This window comes from Mustela putorius, unplaced genomic scaffold (genome assembly GCF_011764305.1).
Source record: "Mustela putorius furo isolate JIRA1106 unplaced genomic scaffold, ASM1176430v1.1 tig00003859_pilon_pilon_pilon, whole genome shotgun sequence".
In the NCBI taxonomy this organism is placed as follows: domain Eukaryota; kingdom Metazoa; phylum Chordata; class Mammalia; order Carnivora; family Mustelidae; genus Mustela; species Mustela putorius.
Window position 1 is genome coordinate 5704600 of NW_025422011.1, and position 25014 is coordinate 5729613.

The window sequence follows — 25014 nt, forward strand, 5'->3', positions numbered from 1 at the left end:
ATTCTCGCCCTCATGGAGTTGACTTGCTTTTAATGGGAAAAGAAGAATTTTTTAAAATTTATTCTTTTAAAGATTTTATTTATTTATTTGAGAGAGGGGTTAGGGGAAGAGGGACAAGCAGACTCCATGCTGACCACAGAGCCCTATGTCTGCCTCGATCTCATAATCCTGAGCTCATGACCTGAGCAGAAATCAAGAGTCAGATGCTCAACCAACTGAGTCCCCAGGTGGCCCAAGAAGAATGATTTTTAAAGGTCTCTATGTGGAAGATGTAGTTTATTAGGTGGAACAATCACTTTAAAGAAAAACAGGTATAAACAAGGATAGGTAGTACAAGGTACAGGATGTCCCTCTTTTAAATAGGGCAGACAGGCAAATTTTACTAAAAAAAGTGAATGGATATCAGTAAGTATCCAGTAGAGGTTTGTAAGAGGTTCACCTGGGTCAGCAGAAGAGTGTTACTTGGAGAGGGAACAGCAGAAGAGAAGCCCAAAGGATGAAACAAGCCTGGGATTTTTTTTTTTTTTAACTTTTTTTTTTTTTTTTTTAAGATTTTATTTACTTATTTGTCAGAGAGAGAGAGCAAGCGAGAGAGCAAGCACAGGCAGACAGAGTGGAAGGCAGAGTCAGAGGAAGAAGCAGGCTCCCTGCGGAGCAAGGAGCCCGATGTGGGACTCGATCCCAGGACGCTGGGATCATGACCTGAGCCGAAAGCAGCTGCTTAACCAACTGAGCCACCCAGGCGTCCCTTTTAACTTTTGTAAAAAGATTTTTATTTATTTGGCAGACAGATCACAAGTAGGCAGAGAGGCAGGCAGAGAAAGAGAGAGGAGGAAGCAGGCTCCCTGCTGAGCAGAGAGCCAGATGTGGGGCTTGTTCCCAGGAGCCTGGGATCATGACCTGAGCTGAAGGCAGGAGCCTGGGATTTTTGAACAAAAGCCAGGAGGCCACTGTGGTGTGAGCACAGTGAACACAAGGAGGTATCTGAGAGTTAACATAGGACCAGATCATGTAGGATTTTGCTAACCTTTTGGTGATTTTGATTTTTATTAGAATGAGATGGAAGTTACTAGAAGGTTTTGAGAATAGAAGAGACTTAATCTGGTTTATTCTTTAATAGAATTATTTTGGTTGCTATTTTGAGACTAGACAAAAAGAAGGGATAATCTAAAATAAGAAGACTCCATTGCCAAAAACTTAAAACTACTTATAGTGTCTTGGATCACTATTTTATTGGTGGGATGGGGAAAGTAGTCCTATTTTAGATACATTTGGGATATCTTTTGAAGTAAGCACAAGTGAGATTTATTAACATACTTGATATGGGGTCTGGAGGGAAGAGTGGAGGCAAGGTGACTCTGAGTGTTTTGGAATGGAAAAGCAATGATAAAATGAAATTGCCCTTACCTGAGAAGAAATTTTAAGAGGAGCAAATTGGAACTGAGTTTTAGATATGCTAATTTTAAATCACCTATTAGCACTCTAAAAAGCACTCTAAAGTGGGTCTATCAAGTAAACAGTTGATTTAAATATGGCACTCATGCAAAGTATGGGCTAAAACAAAAATTTGGATGTAAAGATATTTATATTTTAATTATTTGTTTGACACACACACAAAGAGAGAGAGAGAGAGTGAGAGAGCACAAGCATGGGGAGCCCAAGAGGGAGAAACAGGCTCCCAACTGAGAAGGGAGCCCAATGCAGGACTTGATCCCAGGATCCTGGGATCGTGACCTGAGCTGAAGATGGATGCTTAACAGCTGAACCACCCAGGTGTACCTGTGTGTACAGATATTTAAAACAATAGGCTTGGATTAGCTCTTGAAGGGGCATAGTCTAATAAAAAATAGAGGATATTAAAGATGTGAGCCAGGAGGAGAAGCCTGCAGAGTAGACTAGGAAAGCATAACAGATTGGAAAAGGAACATGGGAAGGAATGATGATTTGGAAGCCATGCAAATACAGTATTTCAAGTGAAAAGAAATATCTTATGGGTATAGCGTAAAGTCCTGACTATAGCATTACTAAATGTCTGATTTACACCAAATTAAAGTAAGAAGCAATTGTCCATTATATTTGAGTGCCCATTATGTGCACAGTGAAGATAGTGATTAAGGGAAAAACCAACCAACCAACTTTCACAGATAAAACATTCTTCTTGCCATTAAAGCTCAAAGGCAGGGAGGTAGAATTAAAAACACTGCTTATAAGTCTCATTATAAATGGCAAAAAAAAAATTCTGTGGGAATATGGATAAGAGAGAGATTAAATTTGATAGCTTCAGTGGGGGAAAGGTCATATTTGAGCTGGGTATTAAAGAATAACAGAATTTTGGGGGGGTCAGAATGGGAATGGATAAATAATAATGACATTGCAGGCAGACAAATCATATGAGCAATGCCACAGAGGCAGGAAAAGCAGAACATGTTCAGGAATGCGTAATAAATTGATTGGACTAAAATAGAGTGTGCAAAGAAAGAAGGGAGTAAGTGGTAGTAGATACATGCTTTTGCCTTGAAGGAACATCTTGGTCAACAGTCCAGTAGAAAACAATTTTTGAAAAGCTGAATATTATGATTATCATTTTTTTAAAAAAAGCTTTTTATATTCTGCTGAACACCTGTCACCCTCCAAAATACAATAGACAGTTATTTTACTAGTAAGATGAATCTATTTGAGAGTAACAGAGGAATGGCAGTTCAGGGCAGGCAAACCACAAGTCTGAAGAGACAATGGGACGATCAGCTTCAGTTAGGCTTTAGGAGGAGATTGGGGAAGGATTGGTTTGAACAAAAGTTCATTAGAGAGGAACAAGTTGGAGCTTCTGGTGGCTTCTCCTTGGCTGCAACTGGTGGTGAGTGTGTTGCTGCTGAGGCAGAAAGAGAACTTACTTCTTTTTCTTAAAAGTAGGAGATGAACTTTCTATGTGAAAAATGGGCCCCCTTATGGAAATGATTTTCATCTTCCTTCTTTTTGCTGGTTATGTAGGCTTCAGGGAGCAGTACCCACAGGGGAGCTCCCCCTTTAGGGCCTCCTGCCTCCATTGCGAAGGAAGTTTCTTTGATTTATTCTCATAAAGCTCAAGCATGACATAGAGTAGGATGAATATACACTTGGAAAATATAGAGAAATAGAAATTCTTCCGTGTGATTTCCTCTCTCTGGTAGCTTTTCATTCACCTACTTTTTGCTTGGGCTGTTTTCTAACTTCCTTAAGTGAAATGTACTTTAATTATATGTCTTCCCTAGAAATGGTTCTCGGTCCTGCAAGCCTGCCAGATCACCCAGCAAGAGTGGGACCAAGTCAACTGGAACATCTAACCCACTGAATGTACGTGAGTACCCCGTTAACAGCTTTTAAAACGTGAGACAAGGTATCTTGTATGTGATTTAAAGTGCCTCGGAGTCAGCTGTGAATTAATATGTTTAATTGCTTAGTGTGGGTGAGCAAGCTCTCACTGGTGACAGCGGGATTTGCGTGTGCACCTGTGACAGAGCTTGACTTCCTCTCAAAGCACACACATTGCATTTATGCCTGGGATCACTTGGTCTCTCATAACTACACCAGACACCATGCTGAGTTTTATTTGCCTCCTTGAACCGGAAGGCAGCCAGTTGTTTGGGGTTCTCTCTTACCTTTCTGTTGTCTCTCGACCTTATCCCCTGTTATACTTAAGCCAGTCTCCAGGTAATATTTACTTATGTCATTACTGAAATATTTTATGGATCCTTCATTAGATCAAATGCCCCAAGCAGGCAAGGACCCTGCCTATTTGCTGACACATCATAGTCACTCAACATTTCCATGCTGCCTGACCATGCCTGGTCCCTGGTGGGATATGACCACTTAAAGTATTCCTACACTTTCATGGTTGTTCAAAATATCTGTGCTTCTTGGGCTCCTATCTTTCCCAGAGTTGCTCAGTCTTAGATAAAAAAGCCTCCTGCTTTCTAGAAAAGATAAGACTATCTGATGTGAACATCACTAAATATTTCTTCATTGGACCTTAAAATATCTCTGTTTCTATCTCTAGTGTATTTCTTGTTTCTCAAAATAACCTCTTAGATTAGATTTTAATCCTAAAACTTTACATTTTTTACCAACTTTATTAAATTAGCTATTCCTCCCCAATTTGCATCTCTCCATTTTCCTGGTTCCTTCCAGACAAAAAACAAACATACATTTGTTGCCCTTATCATGGAAAAATGCAACCAACCAAATGAAAACAAACCTCTTTCGTCTCACTGTTCTCAGTCCCCCCCCCCCCACAACCAACTTAGCTGCTTTTAGCCGTTCAAACTTCTTTATAGAACTGTCATTGTTCTTTGCCAAGTCATGGTAAACTCCACAAGAGAAGGGTTTCTTTTTATTGTGCTGTTCAGTATATTTTCAGTATCTGGCACAATATCTAAGCTGGTAAGGGCTCAATGATTAAATGTGTTAATTTTAGCTACCCTTTCACTTCCCACTCTCTACCTGAGTGTTAAAATTTTGCTTCAAGCACTGCTTAAATTACTCTCACCACCATAGTTCCCTTCTCTGTCATTCAAACCACGGTTATACTGCAAATACTTCTCTTATACACCATACCATAATCTGTCTTAATTCTTGTTAACTATATATGCCTCATCACTTCCTCAGCATCTGAGGAGGTCAGGACAACAATTTGGTTATTTCTTTAGCTCTCCCATCTCTTAACAAAAGGCTTGCCTGTCAATAATTATTAATGAATTGAATTAATACTTCACACCTTAAAAGATCTTTTAACATTACGCTGACCACATCAGTATTGCCTTTGATAAAATATTGATAAAATATTTTGTCCCAGAAATAAAAAGAGGAACATGAAATAGGAAAGCCTTTTAAAAACCATGAGCAAAGGACTACCCTGCCTTGTTTAGTGTACCCATCATTCAGCCACGGAGCCCAAGAAGGAATCTACCTACGCTGAGCACTTTGACATCCACTTGAATTCCTGAACAAAATCAGAATCTGTTAACAGGAAAGGACAGGGCAAGTGGCTATTTTATAGACAACCAACAGTGCCTCCTACACGTTACCTTTTAATTTTGTGCTTGTCCGTGATTGATTCAAGTGTGAGAATGGGGTAAGTGACCCAGCTCTGACTCGTGAGTTAGAAGAGAATGTTTGCTGGCGAATTCTGGGAAAGATTTTTCTTTCTGATAAAAATACATGCATGTAGGGAGAAATACCCTCCCCATTTCTTTTCTGCCCTTGGATATTGTCAAATGAAGAGATGATGTTTGGCACCATAGCAGCCATCCTATGACCATAAAGACAAAGACAAAAGTATCTCTGAGAATATAACCAAGAGTCTTGGCATTGGAGACTTAATGATTTAATTAACCTTGGAAACATAAAGTCTAATCTTTTTGTTATTTGAAATAGTTAACCCACCTCACCTAAGGTTTTTTTTGTTATTTGCAGGCAAAACTATATTATCTGAAATAAAAGTGATCTAATACTGTTAAAGAAAATTCAAATCATTAAAATAAGAATTAAAAAAAAATACTATGCTGAATGAATCATGATATATGGCTTTGTATTTATGATCTGTGCATTTAAAGAATTAGAATTATCGATCTATGTGTAAGTCATACCCATATAGACACACACATACATGCATAAAAATGTGGTGTGACCACTTGATGAAAGAAAAACCATTGATTACATCATTTCTAAGATAGTAAAATCATAAAATCATTTTCTGGGCCCTTTAAATGCACCCAGTAAGTGCCCACGAGATAGAAAATCCTTAGGAAACTGTGTTAGGCACCTAAACAGAGATTCAGGAGTTAGTCCACACTCATCTTCTCTCTGTTTTCCTGTTTGCCTTTCCAAAAATAGGTTTCTATGTTTTCTCCTATTTGCTTCTCTTCTTCCTCTAACTCATATGGATTATAATTGCCCAGGCCCAATCTTCTGAGACTCCTTTGAAACACTATTTCCAGTCTTACCTACGGGCCGCATGCCCTGAAACCCATGGATGAAGTTTTCTCCACCATGCACCTTACTCAGGCCTTAGGACACCTTAGGAGTCTCTGGAAAGAGATCAGGCAAAACCAAAATGATTGTTTGGTGGCTTGTGGGCTAAATAATTTATTGTTTAATTAACTTCTCTGTTTTCTCATTAGCTGTAATTTTATGTAAAGAGAAATCATTTATTTAAGAAAAATATGGTAGATTTAATTTGTTTTTCCTGCAGCAGAAAGTGGTCCATGTGCAGACTTAAAATTTGAATTCTATTGCTTGTGTCCAGCTCACTTGTAGGATCACTATTTATCATAGCGGGGTCTGCAAAATCTAAATAATTCCCAAAGCAAAAGCATTTTAAAAATCTAGAATCAGGGGTACTGGGTGGCTCAGTGGGTTAAGCTTCTGCTTTCGGTTCAGGTCATGATCTCAGGGTCCTGGGATCGAGCCCCGCAGTGAGCTTTCTGCTCAGCAGGGAGCCTGCTTCCTCCTCTCTCTCTGCCCGCCTCTCTGCCTGCTTCTGATCTCTCTCTCTCTCTCTCTCTCTCTGTCAAATAAATAAATAAAATCTTTTAAAAAATCTAGAATCATTTACAATTAAGGGGGATCCATAAAGACTTAATGTGGGAGGTCTGTCCATTTCTAATTTAGTGACTTGAATGACTTTATGGTCTATACCTCTTCTGTAACTACTTGGCACATGCATTAGGCTAATTGCCACAACCCTGTATGTATAGGATATATCAGAGACACTAATCTGGAGGAACCCCAATGTCCTCTCTGAGTTTCATTTAGTTGTTCAGTTGGATAGTCTTTATTTTTTTTTTCCTTTATGCTGCCCTCTACTCTGGAGGCTGACTTGTAGACGCTTGATCAAAGGGCTCTAGTCCCCTCTTTGGCCAAAGAAGAGCACCAGCAAGAGATAATAAAAAGGAAAAGTGAGATCAGGGTACTCATTCCATAGGATCCCTTTCCACATGTTTATCTAAGATTGGCGAGGTCCTTCAGCCACAGGTTTGTTTCCATCAAAGCTACCTTCCATGAGTGAGACATGCAGACACTGTTTCCATGAAAAGCTGTCCCACCTACTCCCTTCTGACCTAGAGGGAGTAGGTCCTTTGTCTTACTACCTCAGACCCCTGCACCCTAGTTCCTCTACATCCTAGGTACTGTCCTTCAAATAGCTCCCTTAAACTTAACTTTTCATGAATTACCTTCATCTGAACGTGCCAGATATTTCCTGTGTTATATGTCTCTCTTTGTGATTCTTTAATCACTATTGTATTGACTAGAAGTCTGCAAAATTGACCACTAAGAGTAGTGAGCAACAAATTAAATGTAAATATTTAGATAATAGGCTTGGATTACATGTTAATATAAAAAGAAGTCTTGGAAAATATGAAAAATATTACCTAGACTATGTTTGTCATTTCCTTCTATACATTGAGATTGGCCCCTAAAACACATTCTGGAATTGAATTACTGGAAGGTGGTACCAGTTCCTGTGTACTGTTTTTTTCCCCCCAGTGGGGGGATAGCATAGAATTTCTACTGAACTTACCAGGGCTATAAATCAAGCTTTCATACATTTAGTTTTTTCTTTTAGAAGATGTTAGAAGGTAATTGACTGATATGGCCAGTAGTTGAGCTCTTTTAGGCCTTGATAAAGCCATCTGTTTGGTGGTATGGGGGCCCCTATTTACAAAAAAAAACAAACAAACCTGGAAGTCAGCTATCTTGGATTGTTCGCATTCAACAAGTTAGAGATTTTTTTAATATTTTGCTTTTTATCTTCTGTTTATTTATTTTTAAAGAGGAGATATCTCAAAGCAACAGAATTGGATCTTTTCCAGCTAAGAAGAATTCAAATGAGAAATAATGTCTTTTCATTCGAGTACACAAATTACCCTCTGAACATTTTTTAAAGTCTGTATTAAAGGAAAGAGGCAGTTCTTAATATTAAACTTAGTTCCACATCTAATCACCAACCAAAATATTTCCACAACATTTGAGTGTTTGAAATTTACTTGCTGCTTTGAAATCATAAAAGAGATTGTAGACCTACTGTGGAGAGTTTGAGAAATTGAGGGAAAAAAAAGTTTATAACTCTAACCTAAGAACTATTTTAATTTTTGTACATTGACATCATTTTTAATATAGTTTTAATCTCAGTGTATAAACGTATTTGCATCCATAGGCCAGAGATTTTTCTCAATTACTATATAGTTTTATAATATTTAATTTTGGATATCTTTAAGAAAACTATTTGTCACAGAATAAGTGTTCAATAAGAGCTTTTATTTAGTAAGAGAGATATTTAGTGCAATTTAAAAAAAATAGACATTTCCATTATAATGACATTCACTGATAAGCACCCACTTACATATCATGAATTAGTAAATTCCACAAGTTTTAAGATGCACATGTTGCTTTCAAAATTTTCCAGTTTTTAAGCTGCAGCACATCTTAACAATAGTGCAAAAGTTTAGTTTTCAGCATGTTTTTATTTTATATTCTACATAAAATAACAAGAGGTTCATGATATTTTAATATCTCAGTTTCTGAGTTTACCAGACAGAGGGGTGTGTGTGTGTCTGTGTGTGTGTGCGCGGTACACACGTGTGTGTGCGTGTGTGTGTGTGTGTGAGGTCAGATGTGGCAGTGAATTCTGAAAGATTAAACCTTATCACTCACATGCCGTCTATTTTGGAAATGAAGTCCTTCCTATTTTAAACCATAAAAATTGCTACAAAAAAGCCATAAAACTTAGGTAATGAACTAAAAAGGGAAAGTCATTAATTTCACTACTGGAGTTACAGGGCTTACAAAATTTTTTTAGTGCATTTCTCTTTTAAACTTCTAAATGTTTAAAGTCATGTAGTTTTAGGTCTACTTACAAAGAAAAGAAGTATTAACCTTGATTCCTCAGAAAGAAGTATTAAAAATAAATGAAAAGATTTCCCTCTCTCTGAGAGAACATCTTTCTCTAAAAGAAAAAAAAAAGTAACCTAACATACATACCTCTCCTCCCAGTAATTCAGGGAAACTCAGGTTCTGTCTGGAAGACCAGAGTAAACTATCTATCTATCTATAAATGTCAAAAGGATGTCTCTGAGTACTTCCCACTGGCAAGCAAAATCATCATTTAGTTATAATAGAAATTACATTTTAATCAATATGCCCTTTGCTATTAATCCATTTTTGACTGCCTTAAGAGCCTTTAATAACACGTTAGGAAAAATCACTCAGCTAATGAGTAATTCCAAGGAGAAAAGGGCTGGAATTCTTTTCATTTCTAATTTACTTTGTACAGAACTGACATATATATTTTGTATTCTTGATAATCCTGGTAGAGCCTAACATTTCTTTGTATATGAGATGCCTTTCTCGGCAACTTAAAAGAAAAACAAAACAAAGCACTCTGTGGTCTTTATTGGTAGTGCAGATTCGATCAGCTATCAGCAAATACACATTTTCTCAGCTCTGGCAAGGACCTGATGTTTGATGATATTCTTTATTTGTCATTGCCTGCTGTGGCTTACTTTATTTATTGATTTTTTTTAAGTGCAATAGCAATACACATTCATTTAAGAAATATCAGAATATTTCATTAAAAAAAAAAGCACTTAATGTCCTTAACACTCAGGATACTCCCTTGCTAACATTACATAAATCCATTATCACTGATGCCTGTTCATCTGGGTGTTTTATGTAGTCACATTCCTATTTAAAAAATATATATATTTGCAATGACTTTTTATTCAATAATTCATTGTAAATATGTTTTCTCTTTTCCCATTTTATTTTATTTTATTTCTTTTCAGTGTTCCAAGCTTCATTGTATATGCAGCACACCCAGTGCTCCATGCAATACGTGCCCTCCTTAATACCCACTGCCAGGTTCACCGAACCCCCCACCTCTCTCCCCTCCAAAACCCTCAGTTTGTTTCTAAGTCCACAGTTTCTCATGCTTTGTCTCCCCTTCGATTTTGTTTTCTTTTTAATAGGTATGTGTGCAAGATTTTTATAAAGTTTCTATGGTATTTCTTTGTAGAAACCTATCTTGATTTATTTCACTGAGACTCTAGTGTTAAAAGCATATTGTATCCAAATTTATATTATTAGACACAGAGCTGGAATAAACATGCTCATCACTTTGGATGCTATCCTTTACTATTTTAGTAGAATCAATTACCCCAAATAAAATACTGGAGTAACACATAATTTGAGTATTTTACATCCTTGCGAAATCTAGAAAGTTTTTAAATCAACAATGTAGGGGAGTGACTCAGGGTTAAATATTAACTAATTTGATGAATACTGTCTTAGTCCATTTGGGCTGCTATAACAAAAGGCCATAGATGGTATGGCTTAAACAACAAACATGTATTTCTCACAGCTCTGGAAGCTATGAAGTCCAAGATCCAGGAGCCGACAGATTTGGTGTCTGGTGAACAGCCCCCTCCTGGTCCGTAGACATCTGTCTTCTTGCTGGATCTTTACTTTGTTTGAAGTGCCAGGAACCTTAAAAGTGCAGGCTCTTTTAAGGACCCTAATCCCACCATAGGGGTTTCATGCTCCTGACTTAACCATCTCCCAAAAGCCCCACTTCCAAATACCATCACATTGGAAATTTGATTTCAGCATAGGAATTTTCAGGGAGGGAGACACCAACATTCAGTCTATAGTAGGTGGAAATGCTGTTCTGTTCTATTATTTTGATTTTTTTCTTTACCATGAATAAGCATTCATATTTTTCACACATGTCTTGTCTTTTTTAGTTGTCCCTTTATTAGTTGCCCATTTATGTTCTTATCTGGGTCATGTTTACTGAGGACAAAGGAAGAGGAGAGAACATAATGTACAATATAGAGGTCATAGGGAAGCAGCCAAGGAGGTATTCTCCCCAGTAAGCATCACTGCCTGCTGGAAAGTAATCTCTTCTCCTGGAGACTTGTGATGAATTTGGCATTTGTACCGAATGCCAAAGCAAACATGCAATTTAGCAAAACTCTAGTCTGACTGGTTCTTGGCATTTATGTTGATTAAAGGAAAAACAAGTTAGACTCTGACTTTCTTTTTTTAACCACCTGTTAGCAGGTGGTATCAGCACCGTTAACAGTAAAGGCTGGGATCCTTCTACTTTAAAGTGAGTGGTTAAAGGAAATCAGAAACATGTATTGACTATCTACAGTGTTTTAGAATGTAGAGTAAGAATTTACTTCTATTTTCTATTGTCAACGGACTTGGAAATATTCAGCATCCGTTTTATCCATCTGTATTCTTCTGGAATAATGCCTAGAATAATGCCTGGCATATAGTAGAAGTTCAATAAATGCATAAGTATCTTCAGTTTGCTGATGTTAAAAAAGGATGATCAGAGAGATTGAGTAATTTTTAATGTGGTAACACAACTAGGAAGAAATAGTCTCAAGATTCAATATCACTTTGTTCAGACCTAAACTCTATGCTCTACTTATTTCCTATAACATCTCTTCCTTACTTTCCTCTTGTTATACATTTTTTTCTAGCAAAATCAGCTAGATTATACTCTGAACCAACCCAGTGACATCAGTAGCTGAAAACAGGGAAGGTTCCCTGTTGTGCATAGTGGGCAGCAGTTGAGAGTTGGCAGAGGGCCCTCTAGGTAGTTCATACTCCCTAGACTACTTATACTTACCAAGGCTAAGGAGCCAAGAGTTACAGGGTTTTGTTTTGGCTTATTAAAATTCCAACCAGAAGTGACATCTGCTCATATTTCTCTGGTCAAAGGAAGCCATTAAATTTCTTGAGTGTTGTGAAACTTCATGGAGACTAGAGGGTGAGAAAGTACATTTGGGTGGGCCCAAAGAAATTGCCAGCATACGTATAAGTGAAAGAGGATGGCAGGAGAAGCAGATCAGAGATGGAGATGTGAAGACAATGCACAGGAGAAAAAAAAAAAAAGCTACAGAGTTGTGGTTGGTATCTCCCTCTCATCCACAAACACTTAGATGACTTTGATGGTTAATTTTACGTATCATCTGGACAGGACTGTAATACCTAGATAGTTGATCAAATATTATTCATGTGTCTATGAAGGTAACTTTTGGATGAAATTGACATTTAAATCTGTGTACATTAAATAAAGCCTGTTACCTTCCACAATGTGGACAGGCCACATCCAAACAGTCAAAGCCATCTTCTTTTTAAGATTTTATTTATTTATTTGTTTATTTATTCTGAGAGAGAGAAACAGAGCGAACATGAGTGAGGAGTGGGAGGGACAAAGGGAGATGGAGAGAGAGAATCCCAAGCTGACTCCATGGTAAGTGGGAAGCCCACTGCAGGCTTGACCTCAGGACCCTGAGACCATGACCTGAGCCAAAATCAAGAGTCTGACTCAACCAGTTGAGCTACCCGGGTGCCTCAAACCAGTCAAACCCTTAATAGAACAAGGACTGACTTCCCCTGAGCAGGAAGGAATTCTGACTACAGTCTATTTTTGTACTGGAACTGAAAATCTTGACTTTCTAGTCTGCTCCTTTTCTCTCTCTCTCTCTCTTTTTCTCAACACACATATATGTACAGCAGAGCAATTTCTTCATTTAAAAGAAATCATTTTTGAATAGGTGAAAGATAATATCCACAGGCATTATTCCAGCTTCTAAGAGGCAGTGAAATCTTCAGGCAGATAAAGTACTAAGGTTAATACAGAGAGGGATAAAATTTATGTGGCCCAACACACACATACACACACACACACACACACACACACACACACACCCCTATTGGTTTGGTTTATCAGAAGAACCCTGACTGGTACAGACACTTAGTCCCATGCAGAAGCACATTTACTCCTTCTAAAAGAGAAAACTCAGAGAAGGCAACCAGTTGCCATGTCCAGCTTAGTCTCGGATGCTGAGAGAGACCCTACAGTTTCTTAAATGGGTCTGGCCGTGGAACTTCTTGGCCTGGAGATTTGTATGCATCAAAGAGGAAATTATGTGTTCCTCTTACAGCTGAAAGGTAATGATCAAGTGCTGATGGGAATAAACACTTCCTGAGGCTTCCATAGGTTTTCTGATTTGGTATAATTCTGCTCAGTTGGAATGGTTGGCTGCTCTGTTTATGGATTCCCAGTCCAAATTCTTTTGGTTTATCCTTTTTTGGGGGGTGGGGGTAGTAGTGGTCATCGTCGTCTTCATCTCCTCCTCCTCCTTCCCCTCCTCCCCCTCCTTCTCCTCCTCCGTGGTCACATCTCCAATGCACCTGAGAGAGTATGCTCTTCTGGGAGAGGTGAGCAACTTTTTAAACTCACCTTCTGCCCAAGAGTCTTTTTAAAATATTAAGTATTTAGAGTCTTTTTCTCAAAAACGTAGTTGGCTCCTTACCTGTCTGACTCTGGTAGCTTCCATGTGCTGTCAGCTGCGCTAGCAGTACTCTCTATTTTGTATCTCCTAGCTTTTTCTTGTTTTCTTTGGTTTCTGACTCCAATTGCTTCTTTCTCTTTCTAGGCTGAGTGATGGGCACCCAGGGAGGTCCTTTTAGGTTTCATCAGGAGAACCACTCCCTCCAATCTGTGGTTCCATAGCAAATACGTCTAATCGAAATGAATTACAGGACAGCTGGATCCTTACTCTGAGACACTTTAATCCCTTTGGGGCTTTTAACAATGGGTGTGGTGGTCACACTTTTGATGAGTCCACCGTGAGTTTTAGTGGACTTTGCCCCTAAAGGTATTGCTTTATATTTTATGCTGCAAGTCCCTAAATCTATGGGCTGTCTTTATTCTCTTTAATTACTAATTATACACTGGCTAATTATTTTAATTATTTTCTGAGCTCCCCTCTTTTTTTTTTTTTTTGTCCTTTTTCCTGGTGCTCTGCCAAACACAGACAACACAAAAGATTAACATTCTATATTCTAATTTTGCCCTAAAGATACACATTTATTATTTCTCTGGAGTGATTCCCAACTTAGAAGAAGTGACATCTTCACTAAATGCTTTGACAGTACATAAGACAGCCTATCGTTTTCTCACTTTAATAATTTGTTCACTCTTTTGATCTGGTAAGCCAAGGTCATACATTTTGGGTCTTGATATGGTAATGTTCTACTTTTAGGTATCAAGTTCTTTAAGAATCTGACTAGAAGGTTTGGTAAAAAACAACTTTAACCTAGCTATGGCTAGAATAACAAAGGCTTATTATGTTTTTAACTTACACTGTAGGTCCATGGTTGATCTCTGCTGTTCAGTGTTGTTCTGATTCATGGCGGCAGGCTGAGGGAAGTTTTATTTCTATGCTTTCTTGGTTGCTGAGGAAAGATAAACAGGAAGTGAGAATTGCACACCAACTCTCAACCATTCCTCCCAAAAGTGGCATGCATTCCTTCTCCTCATGTGTTATGGAACAAAACCAAGCATATGGCCATATTAACTTAAAGGGATGGGAAAGTACAATTCCAGGGTATGTCTGCAGGAAAAATCTAGAAATATCGAGTGACTACTATTAATGGTTGCCACATTCTCGTACTCACCACTCCTTTATTTTTGAGGATACCAGACTCAGATCTCCAGGAGGGCAATGTCCTTTTGCTCTGGAAATTAATGAACTTGAGAAATTGAATTGATGAAATTGAATTATCTTAAGAATTAATGAACTGCCAGGAACTATCCTACGGCAGCAGCAGTAAAGATTCACCAGATCGAGGACTTTCATTTTCAGTTAGCAACGTCCCTCTCCCTCTGCTGCGGACATATTTGCATGAGTTGTGAACACAGGTCACACAACTCTACAAAATAGTAGCTGTGGTTGAAGAAATAGCTTACTCAGTGTTAAGACAGATGAGGAAAGCCAGTCACCTTCTGGGAGGCAAATACATTCTCTCCATATAGTACAATAAGTTTTCATTAAAATGATATTCACTATCTCTATTCCAAAAATCTGAAAACTTGATGATGTAGTGTTGGGTGTGGGGAGAAAAGCAAGGGAAGGAAAGAAAGGAACAAAAGGAGATGGAGAGAAACAAAGGAGGTTTTTACTGTTCTTAAGGTATAAATCATACATATCTAGCTTTTCTCTCTAAAATCAAGAATAAGTTACTTTGTCATATACAGAACCAGTCTGCAAAGTATCTGGTAACCAAGACTAAACTTCGAATTTGTTGTACTTAAGAAAATGTTACACCATTTGTCTTTAGCAAGCATGAAAGAGTAAGTTTATTGTAGGTTTGCATGGAATAACACAAAATAGAGGACTCCAAAAATGCACTTCTGGCTTATAAAGGATCTAAAATTTATTAAACTATTTCCCCCTCAGACAATGGGTACTAATTTAGGGGGTCCAGAGTGTATTAGTTTTTTCATTGCTGATGTAATAAATTAACACAAACTTAGTGGCTTAAAATAACCAAGTTGATATCTTACAATTCAGGGTGATTGAAATCTAGCACAAGTCTCCCTGACCTAAAGTCAGAGTGTTAGGAAGTACATGTCCTCCTGGAGGGACCATTTCTTTGCTAATTAAAATTCAGTTGCTCAAAATTGTAGGGCTGGGATCCCTGTTTTGTTTGCTGCCTGTCAGCTGAGGGTCGCTCTCAGCTTCTATAGGCCATTTACGTTCCTTAGTTCATGGCTGTCTCTATCTTCAAAGTCAGCAAAGGCAGAGGCTTGTCCTCTTCACAGTTCGAATCTCTCCAACCTATTCTTCTCTCAACTCTACTTTTAGGGACTTATTTTATTAGTTTGGGCCTATCTGGATAATCCAGGATAATCTCCTCAACTCAAAATCCTTAACTTTAATCGTATCTGCAAAGCACCTTTTGTCATATAAAATAATATATTCACGGTTCTGGAAATTAGGACCCGGACACTTTGGGGAGGGGACACATTATTCTGCCTACCACAAAGGTCTAAGCATGAGATCCATGTGCTGAGATAAATGAATGAATGGAATCATGAGAGTTTTCTATTAGAAGAAAACGTGAGACTAGCCACTCATACTTGGAAAATCATAAATATGGCTTACCCTATCAGCCTGGGGAAAATAATTGCATGCCTTCTTCATGAGGAAAGTATAGAAAATTTATTATGCTCAGTCCAGAAATATTTTCTAGTTGAGGCCCCATAAACAAATGCCTAAAGGAATGTGCAACCAAGATGCTATCTCATTAGGAACGTGAAAGTCCTTTATGGCCCCATAAATAATTATAGAAATAAAATGGGTTCATTTCTTATCTTCAGTGTGTTATGATTCTGAACGTGTCACCATATCTGCTGAATATGTCTGACAAATATGGCTACAAATATGGATGTGTGATTAAATTGACTGAGGTGGAGTTAATTAACCTCAAGAAGAGAAAAATTAAGGAGTATTTGAAAGGTGTCTTTATTTTGATAAGGGGCTAATATAGAAATGATAATTAGAAATGTACATGCTTTCTGGGGGGTTGAAGTGGTTCCAGTGAATTCTTGCTTCCAACACAAGGAAAGATTTCCTAATAATCTGAGAATAATCTGAGCACTTTAAAACTGGGTGTGGTGCATAAACAATAAATTCTGGAACACTGAAAAGAAATTCTTAAAAAATAAAAAATTTAAAAAATTTTTAAAAATATGATATGTCCTATCTTAAAAAAAAAATGGATGGAACTACATCATGAGATTGTGACCTTCCTGTCATTAGAGGTCAGTTAAGCAGTGGCAGAGGAGCCCTTAGCAGGAAGATTGTGAATAGATTTCAAGCACTGAAGAGATGGATTATATGCGATTTTTAGTAATATGGCCCTCTTTTCCTAATCAATTATCCAATTCTTAGTCTGACAATATTTTTTTCCTAGTTTTTTCTGTTTTGTGAAAATGTAAGTCTTAAAATCCCAAGTTGTCTGAAGTAAATTAATGGCCGTCATTGTGAACGATAACACATTAAACATGTAGATACTTATATAATAAAACTGATTATTAGGATGATAAGCATGTATTAATTGATTACCCCGCACTATTCATTGGTTAAGATTTATTTCATGTGAAGGGCTATCCCAGCATTGTGCTTGGTTTTGTGACTACAGACAGACCCAGACCTCACAGAGTTTACAGATTTGTGGGAGAGACAGACAATAATGACCAAAAGAACAAAATCAGTAATCACCGATTATGTTATAAAGAACATAAGCAGGATGATAGGTTAAAAAGAGTAGTGAGGAGACCAATTTAAGTAAGGTAATCAGGGAAGAACTTTTGGTCAAGGGGGCTGACATTTAAACTGAACTTGCAGCATATGAAAGGGCCATGTCCTTTGTATAATCTTATGTTATTAATCTGTCCAGTAACTCTATGAGTAAAGAGCTGTGGTTGCCTTAATTTCAGAGAGAAAGAAACTAAGGCTCCACAAAGATTTACCTGCTCAAGTTTAAAGGCTAGAGACTGGGGCCCGAATCTGTAAGATCCCAGAGGCTTATAAAGCTGGCATTTGGTTGTTTGGCTCTTTCTGACTGCACATTTCTGCACCTGATATTGATGAGCAACTTGGAAAAAGTGAACCCAAGGGGACAGGCTCTTCCCTCTTTGTGGGCTCATGACTTAATGACTAAGTTCAAGAATCCTAAATTTTAATGAAGTTACAGTACTAGGATTCAGAAACATACCCAAAAGCAGCTGGAGCTAGTTATCATTTTTATTATAGACATGGATTGTGGGAGACACACAGATACAGTAAAAAGACAATCAATTTCCCACTTTTCTTTGATACTACTTTGATATTGCTGAGTATTTTAAGTACATCGGTCTAATGAAAGTAATTTAGTTAATGAGGAGGGATATTGCTGCTGAAGACAAGCCGTTCCTTCTTGGGTTTAAACTCACCATTCAGGTGGGAATTAGACAAGGTGGGAGTCTGCATGAGGAAGAGTGCTGCCCAGTGGTCCCAGCTTAGCTCCCTCTACCGCTGTAGACCTTTCGGGGAAGCCACTTTATTTCTCTGAAGCTCAGTTTCCCTGTCATGCTCAAAGATTTTCTGACAGTGTTAATGGCCAATCTGTTAAAGCCAATCTCTTCTTCACATTTAAAAAGTCAATGGAAGCAGTAAATGCGAGTTTAGGAGTCAAGATTCATGCAGGAATGGATCTGTAGGGAGGGATACTATCTTCACGCGAGGCTGCTTTAAGTGAACATCATGTGTCTAGTAGATGTTCAGGAAGTAAGGGGACCAGAAAAACTGATACAGACAGTTCTGGACAGTATCACTGGTGTACATGTCCCCACAAAGTAGAAAATCGGCCGCATTGTTAACTTCATAAATTAGATTTTATTTCTTCATTTGAATGTTTGCTGAGATTTAAGTACATCTGTGCCTTAATGCTAGCATTATGTACAGATCTTCTTTGGCTTAAGATGAGGCTAGGTCCCAATAAACCCTTATTTTTCGAAGTTGAAAATATCATGAATTGTAAATGAGTTTAATAAACCTTACCCACTGAACATTGTAGATTAGCCTCGCCTACCTTAAACATGCTAAAAACACTTACCTTAGCCTACAGTTGGGTGAAATCATTGAACACACAGCCATATGATGAAAAATTATTGCATATCTCACATAACTTATGGGATTCTCTATGGAAAATGAAAAACAGAATGTGGGGACAGAATGGTTGTTAGTGTATCTATTGTGGACTCTCATGATTACCTCCTGACTGGGAGTTGTGACTACTGGTCCTGTTCCGCGTCATGAGACAGGATCATATACGTATACCACCATTCTGGAAAAAGACACAAATTCAAAATTCAAAGTATGGTTTTTACTGAATGTGTTACCACTTGTGAGCCATTGTAAAGTCAAAAAATCATTAAGTCAAACGAAGTGAGGGACCATTTGTATTATTTGCCAAGCATCCTAGTCTCTCTCTCTCTCTTTTTTCCTAGTCTCTTTTTAAATGCAGAACACACACACACACACACACCCCAGCATTACTTAGTAATGCTATGTATATACCCTTAACACACACATTCTCAATATAAAAATTCACAAAAGCTTATTTCACTTTGTGGTACTAAAGAGCCGTGTCTCAGATTTCACTTGTCCTTATGTATGAGTTTATTGGGAATTCTTACTGAGGGATAAAACTTTTCAAAGGGCTCCTGATCTACCAATCATACAAGATTAATGTGATCTTTATGTATTCAGCATACTGATACTGAGTTATTTCTATGAGCCAGGCATTGTCCTAGGCATGTGGAATCCAAAGCAGGCACTAACACATTGTTGCTATGTTCAGTAAACAGAGTTTTGATATGCAAAATATGTCAAACCCACACTGTTTTTGTTGTTGCAATGGTATTGAATAATGTAAATACTAAATATCTACTTTGTGTGTAACCCTGTGGTGAGGGCTTTGCCTTTGATACTCAAGCCTACTACTCTTTTTCACACTGCCAAGGAGCCCTGAAAGTTATATAAATGGTGACTCAATTATGGAATGTGGTAGTTCTCAATTACCTTACTTAATTATCATAAAAATCAAATGGGCAGTTTTTCCCATCCCTTTTTCTGAAATGAAAACACTGAGCCTCAAAAATGTGAGAATTACTTAACTGGTAAGTGGCAGAGCTGGGTTGAGATTTGTATCTGACTAATGCTCAAGCTTGAATAATTTTGTTCCTCCATGAAGTCTGTTGTTAAATCACTATTATCTGACACAGAATTAATAACCTAAGTACCCCAAGATTCCTTTATAAGTGTAAATTGTACTTCAGAGGCCATTTATATCACTTACCTTGGGAGAAAAATAACACCTTGCATCTGCTCTCAATGCAAAGCTAGGGGTCCAGCCATGTTTGTTTGTTTGTTTTAAATTTATGTTTTTTTATTGTGTTATGTTAGTCACTATACAGTGCATCATCAGTTGTTATACAAACACCCAGTGCTGCATGCAATCATGCCCTCCTTAATACCTACCACCAGGCTCACCCATCCCCCACTCCCCTCCCCTCTAAAACCCTCAGTTTGTTTCTGGGAGTCCACAGTCTTTCATATTTCATCTCCCTTTCAGGTTCCCCTCTCCTTTACTTTTCCTTTCTTTCTCCTAATGTCCTCCATGTTATTCCTTATGTTGGAGAAGTAGGTGAAACCATATGATAATGGACTTTCTCTGGGACTAGAGGAGATTATGCTGAGTGAAATAAGTCCAGCCATGTTTTTAAAACAAGAACATTCACAAACTGAGAGGCAATGTAGAATGTTTTCTTAACCTTCTCCTTAGAGAGAGCTACCTGGGAAATCTCTCAGGAGTACTCTATCTTAGTCACAAATACACATTTATGTCTTTTTCTAGCCACATTGTGGAGATTAAAAAAAAAAATTACCCGATGGCAGGTTTAGGGCCGTCAACCCAAAATTTTAGAATTTAACAGCTGAAAATTGCACCTCCTATTGAGTTTGATAAAGAGAGCTATATATCAAGGTTGATTTTTGTTATTGTTTTTCTGTCTGAACCATTATACTCATCAATTCTTATTGTAGTGGTTTTGTTTCTAGCACAACGGAAGAGTATTTTTATGTGGCCTCAGTAAAAGTTGATGTAAATGTATATAAATGATAACACACATCATTAGAGTAGGTAGGTAGAGGTTAAAAGGAGCTAAGACACATGAAAAGTTTAAAGACGTGGATTTCAATGTCATGAATCACAATTTAAGTTCTAGAATGGGCAATGGAGTACACTGTGCTAGTTGTGCCATCCCAACATATGCGGACTTGCCCACCCAAGCAGTTTATGCATTTAAATATACCCAAGATAGTTTGTTAATCCTAAGTTTCTTTTAATGTTTAATATTTAATAGAGAGAAGCTGTGATATCTCAAAAAATAAGAAAAGTTGGTGCTCATGATGATTCTGCAAGGAAAAATCACCTTTACTTAAATACAGATTAAACTAATGAATATATCTACGAGAATGTTAATATAGGTACTTAGGAGAGCAAAAGAACATCAGCTTAATGAGTCCAAAACTTTGTGATTCCTTTGACAGAGTTGTGTGATTTTGTTTTCATGACCATGGCTTTGCATTTCTGCTGCTTCCTTTCTCTACTTTTATATTCCAATGAAACTGCAAATATTCTAGTTTGTGTGAACCATCTAGACAAATATTATTGGGAGAAACCGATTACCACTTTTGGAAAACATCTCAAAGTATGTACCATGGTGGACCAGTAGCTCTGTGATTCAATTGGTATACATTTTCACTATTAAATAAACCATATGATATAGTTCAAAAATACATTATAGCTTTCCTCTAAAAGAAGATCTAATTGAATTTGTCCACTCAAGTTATCTACACTCATCTAAAATTGACTTTGATATACAGATTTCATATTGCTCTTAAAAACTATACTTTATAAATGCATGAATATGAATATCAACCTATTTCCACCTTCAAATTAAGGTTGATTGAATGTTTCAAATAGTCTTTGTGTTACCAGAGGGTGTGTGTGTGTGTGTGTGTGTGTGTGTGAGTGAGTGTGTGTATGTTTTTTTTTCCCCTGAATTTCAATTAACCTCAAAAGATTGCTTGACTTTTTGGACCTCAACCTCAAATGGTAGTAAGACTACATTTTCCTTGAATTGCTTCACATGTGTTAGTTGTGTATCTATAACCAGATTACACACTTCTTAAACAAAAGCCCTAGGTCTTTTTCTTCTTTTGAAATTCTCCCTGATTCCAAGACTCTCCCCTTTCTCTTAGGTAATATGTTGAATAAACTAGATGCTCAATATATATATTTGCTGGATCAAATCATGTTTTTTTTTTTTTTAAATCTCCTATAGTAACCATGACATTCTAGATCATATAGAAGGGACACAATAAGTGCTTTTTTATAAATGGGAGCTGTTTCCTAAACCTATCTGTGAGAATCTTATCCTCAGTAGAATTACCTCACCATCCCTATCAGATTGTATAACAATTTCTATCTCTCTCTCTCTCTTTTTTTTTTAAAGAATGTACAAGATGGGGTGTGGGAAGGGCAGAGGAATAGGGAGAGAGAGAATCGTTAGGAGGCTTCATGCCCAGCGTAGACACTGACAGGGGTCTCACAACCTTGAGATCATGAACTGAGCTGAAGTCAAGAGTCGGACACTTAACCAACTGAGTCACCCAGGTGCCCCTACATAACCATTTTTTTTTAAGTCTTATTTTGATCTTTGATGTATGTGACCCAAAAATAATCTTGATTCCTGATTTTTAAAGTATAATTATAAAAGGAAACAAAAAAAGGGAAATTCCCCATGGCTATTTAAAATAAAAGAGTCACAGTTGTCTATTAGATTTTCTGATCATAATCAAGGCAGCCAGATAGAAAGAAAGAGGATTATTTTTTGAGATCTTAAAAATCTGTCATTCAAGTATTGACCTTCAATACTTTTGTGAATCCAGGCAAACCATAAACCTTTTGAATTTCAGTTGTCTCCTTCAAACAAATAGTGTAATAATTACATCTACCATGCAAAATGATTTTGAGAATTAAAAACCAAACTATCATATGTAAAAGGACCAAAAAGAATGTCTCACAAAGACAGAAGGTCAAACGGTGTCAGTTCCCGGATTTCTTCTCTTTCTGTAGTGCTTGCATAATATAACTGACTAAGAAAATAGTATGCATATGGTGGGTCTATATACTTCATTAATGGACAAAATATGTGCTGTGTTTGAAGTTTCTGTGAATGCGCTACCCTAAATGTATGGATTACACAATTAGAAAATTTTCATTGTGTTAACAGCTTGATTGCTGTATTTTTATTTGCTTGCCTTTTTTTTTTCTTTTTTTAAGATTTTATTTAGAGAGAGAGAGAGTGAGAGTCAGGGAAAGAGCAGGAGAGCGAAAATCTTAGGCAGACTCTGTGCTAAGCCTGAAGCCCATGTGGGGCTCAATTCCAGGACTCCAAGATCATGATCTGAACTGAAACCGAGAGTTAAATCCTCAACCAACTGAGCCACCCAGGTGCCCCTTGTATTTTTTTGATTAGACTTCTTTTCACTGCTGTTCCATCCTTTTTAATGTACTTACTATGCCCATTATATGAAAGTAAACTGTATCTCAGCTTCACGTATTATCTGTTGAAGTCTATACCAAGGTAAATTCAGTGAAAGCAAGGTATAATTCATCAACTCGGTTAAAACTGCAACCTAAAATATAAAACAAATAGAATTTTACATAAAGGGGATTGATTCAAAAGTGGATAACATATAGCTGACCCAGAGTAGAGAAAATTTACTAATTTAAGCAAGAAAGAAAGCATAATAAGTTGTTTTCAATTCCCAACCCCAAAGCTACAACGGAGTTGTAACAGGGATGTCCACACTAAAAGATTTGTAATATAAAGAAAAAAGACACCTGCAAAATGCTAGTTGTTGCATTTGTTATCTTGTTTTGCATTAGCTGCTAATGTGGTTATAATGTCAGGAGCAAAATTAGACTTTATTCTGCCTATCTCACCTCTTAGTTGTATGTTCCCTAAATGGCATAGGTAATGTTCCCGTAACACGCAGCACAGTACTTTGCTAGGAGTTCAATAAATGTTTGCTGAATTGAATTACCACATTAACATGTAAATTGTCAGATTGCAGGGTTTACAGCCTGTAAATCTTATTTTAAAATCCAGGTTTACACAAATTTGCATATTATTTAGAAAATGAATAAATTAAGCCCAAATCAGTGTCTAATTTATATGCATTTCCACAAACTCAGCTTAATAGTTTGAAGTGTTACCATTGACCAACAGGTTGGATAGGACACTGAGATGACTAATTCACTTGGGAACTGACGGTGTTTAGCATATTGCCCAGAATTTTGTTTACTTATCAGTGGATATTTTTTCCAGATGAACTTTCTTTGGAGATTTTTATTTTCGGTTACTTACTTACCTCTTCTTGAATTTTGTTGCTTTCTTGACTGAATGTGTTTAGTTTGATAGACCTTGCGGCATGCTTCTCCAGTAACCAAAGCTCATCATGTCTTATGGGTAAACGATGAGTAGCCAACACAGTTTCAAGAATGACCCTCCTCCACATTTTTTTAAGATTTACTTTCTTGCCAAGCTGTTCTACTGAACAGTCATTTTTCATTCAAAAAAGAGAACCTGCTCTTGGCTTGTGGCACTGCAACTGCTTCTAACTTTTCTTTTGAGAAATTCATATAAACTTATGATAGGGGTTACCCTCTTTATTTGTCAAAGAAAAATTAACCTGCCTTCTTCACAATTTCCTCCACCTTCCTTCCCATTCTTTTAGTTAAGTATGTAAGTTCTGCAAATTTTTATATAAAATCTCAGGGAGAAGCATCCAATATGATGTTTATCAAGCTGTAGCAGCAATTCAATATGCAAAACAAAACAAAACCCCCAAAACAAGACCAAAATCATTGTTTCCTAATGCAGTGCCTCAAAATTGAAGTTCTCTGCCTGATGAGGTAAAAACAACTCCTGTGTTTTTATTTCATAGTACCTAAGCCCAGCTTTCTCTATCGCTCGAGTCATTTTAAGTGGAAGATACAGGAATTATTCAACAAGATGAGATTTAGCAAGACATTGTTGACAGGGTTTCCAAGGAAACAATAAAACGAAAGGGCAGTGACTCCTGATTTTAAAACAGATTCAGCTTTTAAATGATATAGAGAAGTAACATTGATTCATAGGGACTTAAAAACTTTTAAGGAAAGCCCAATCAAGACATTGAATAACATATTTCTGTTGGGAATAAAGAAAGCAGGGGACTCTATAAAAAGAAAGTGCTGTAAAGGGGAGGAATTGTATTTTGAAGGCTACAGTGTCTCAAGGTGTTCAGTTGATGAAATCTTTGTCTTGTAGTCACCAAGCTTCATTCTTAGTTTCGATAATCACAATGCAGTTTTTACACTCTGCAATTATCTTTAATTGTAAGGATACACAACCTCTTATTAAGCTAAAAGGGAGATAGTAGTTGTGCATATTAAAGAACCTGTGAACTTTGACAGCCTATTTGGATTCCTGAATGATTTTGACACTCTTCTGAA

At 37.3% G+C, this 25014-nt stretch overlaps 1 protein-coding gene across 1 annotated transcript in view; it reads left to right on the forward strand.

Annotated features, from left to right (window-relative positions):
* LOC101677814 overlaps positions 1-25014 on the forward strand; it is a 1019668-nt gene that overhangs the window by 480965 nt on the left and 513689 nt on the right. Inside the window, exon 3 of the mRNA XM_045066004.1 lies at positions 3249-3330. The gene's annotated coding sequence lies outside the window, so the exon portion shown is untranslated. The remainder of the gene's footprint in view (positions 1-3248; positions 3331-25014) is intronic.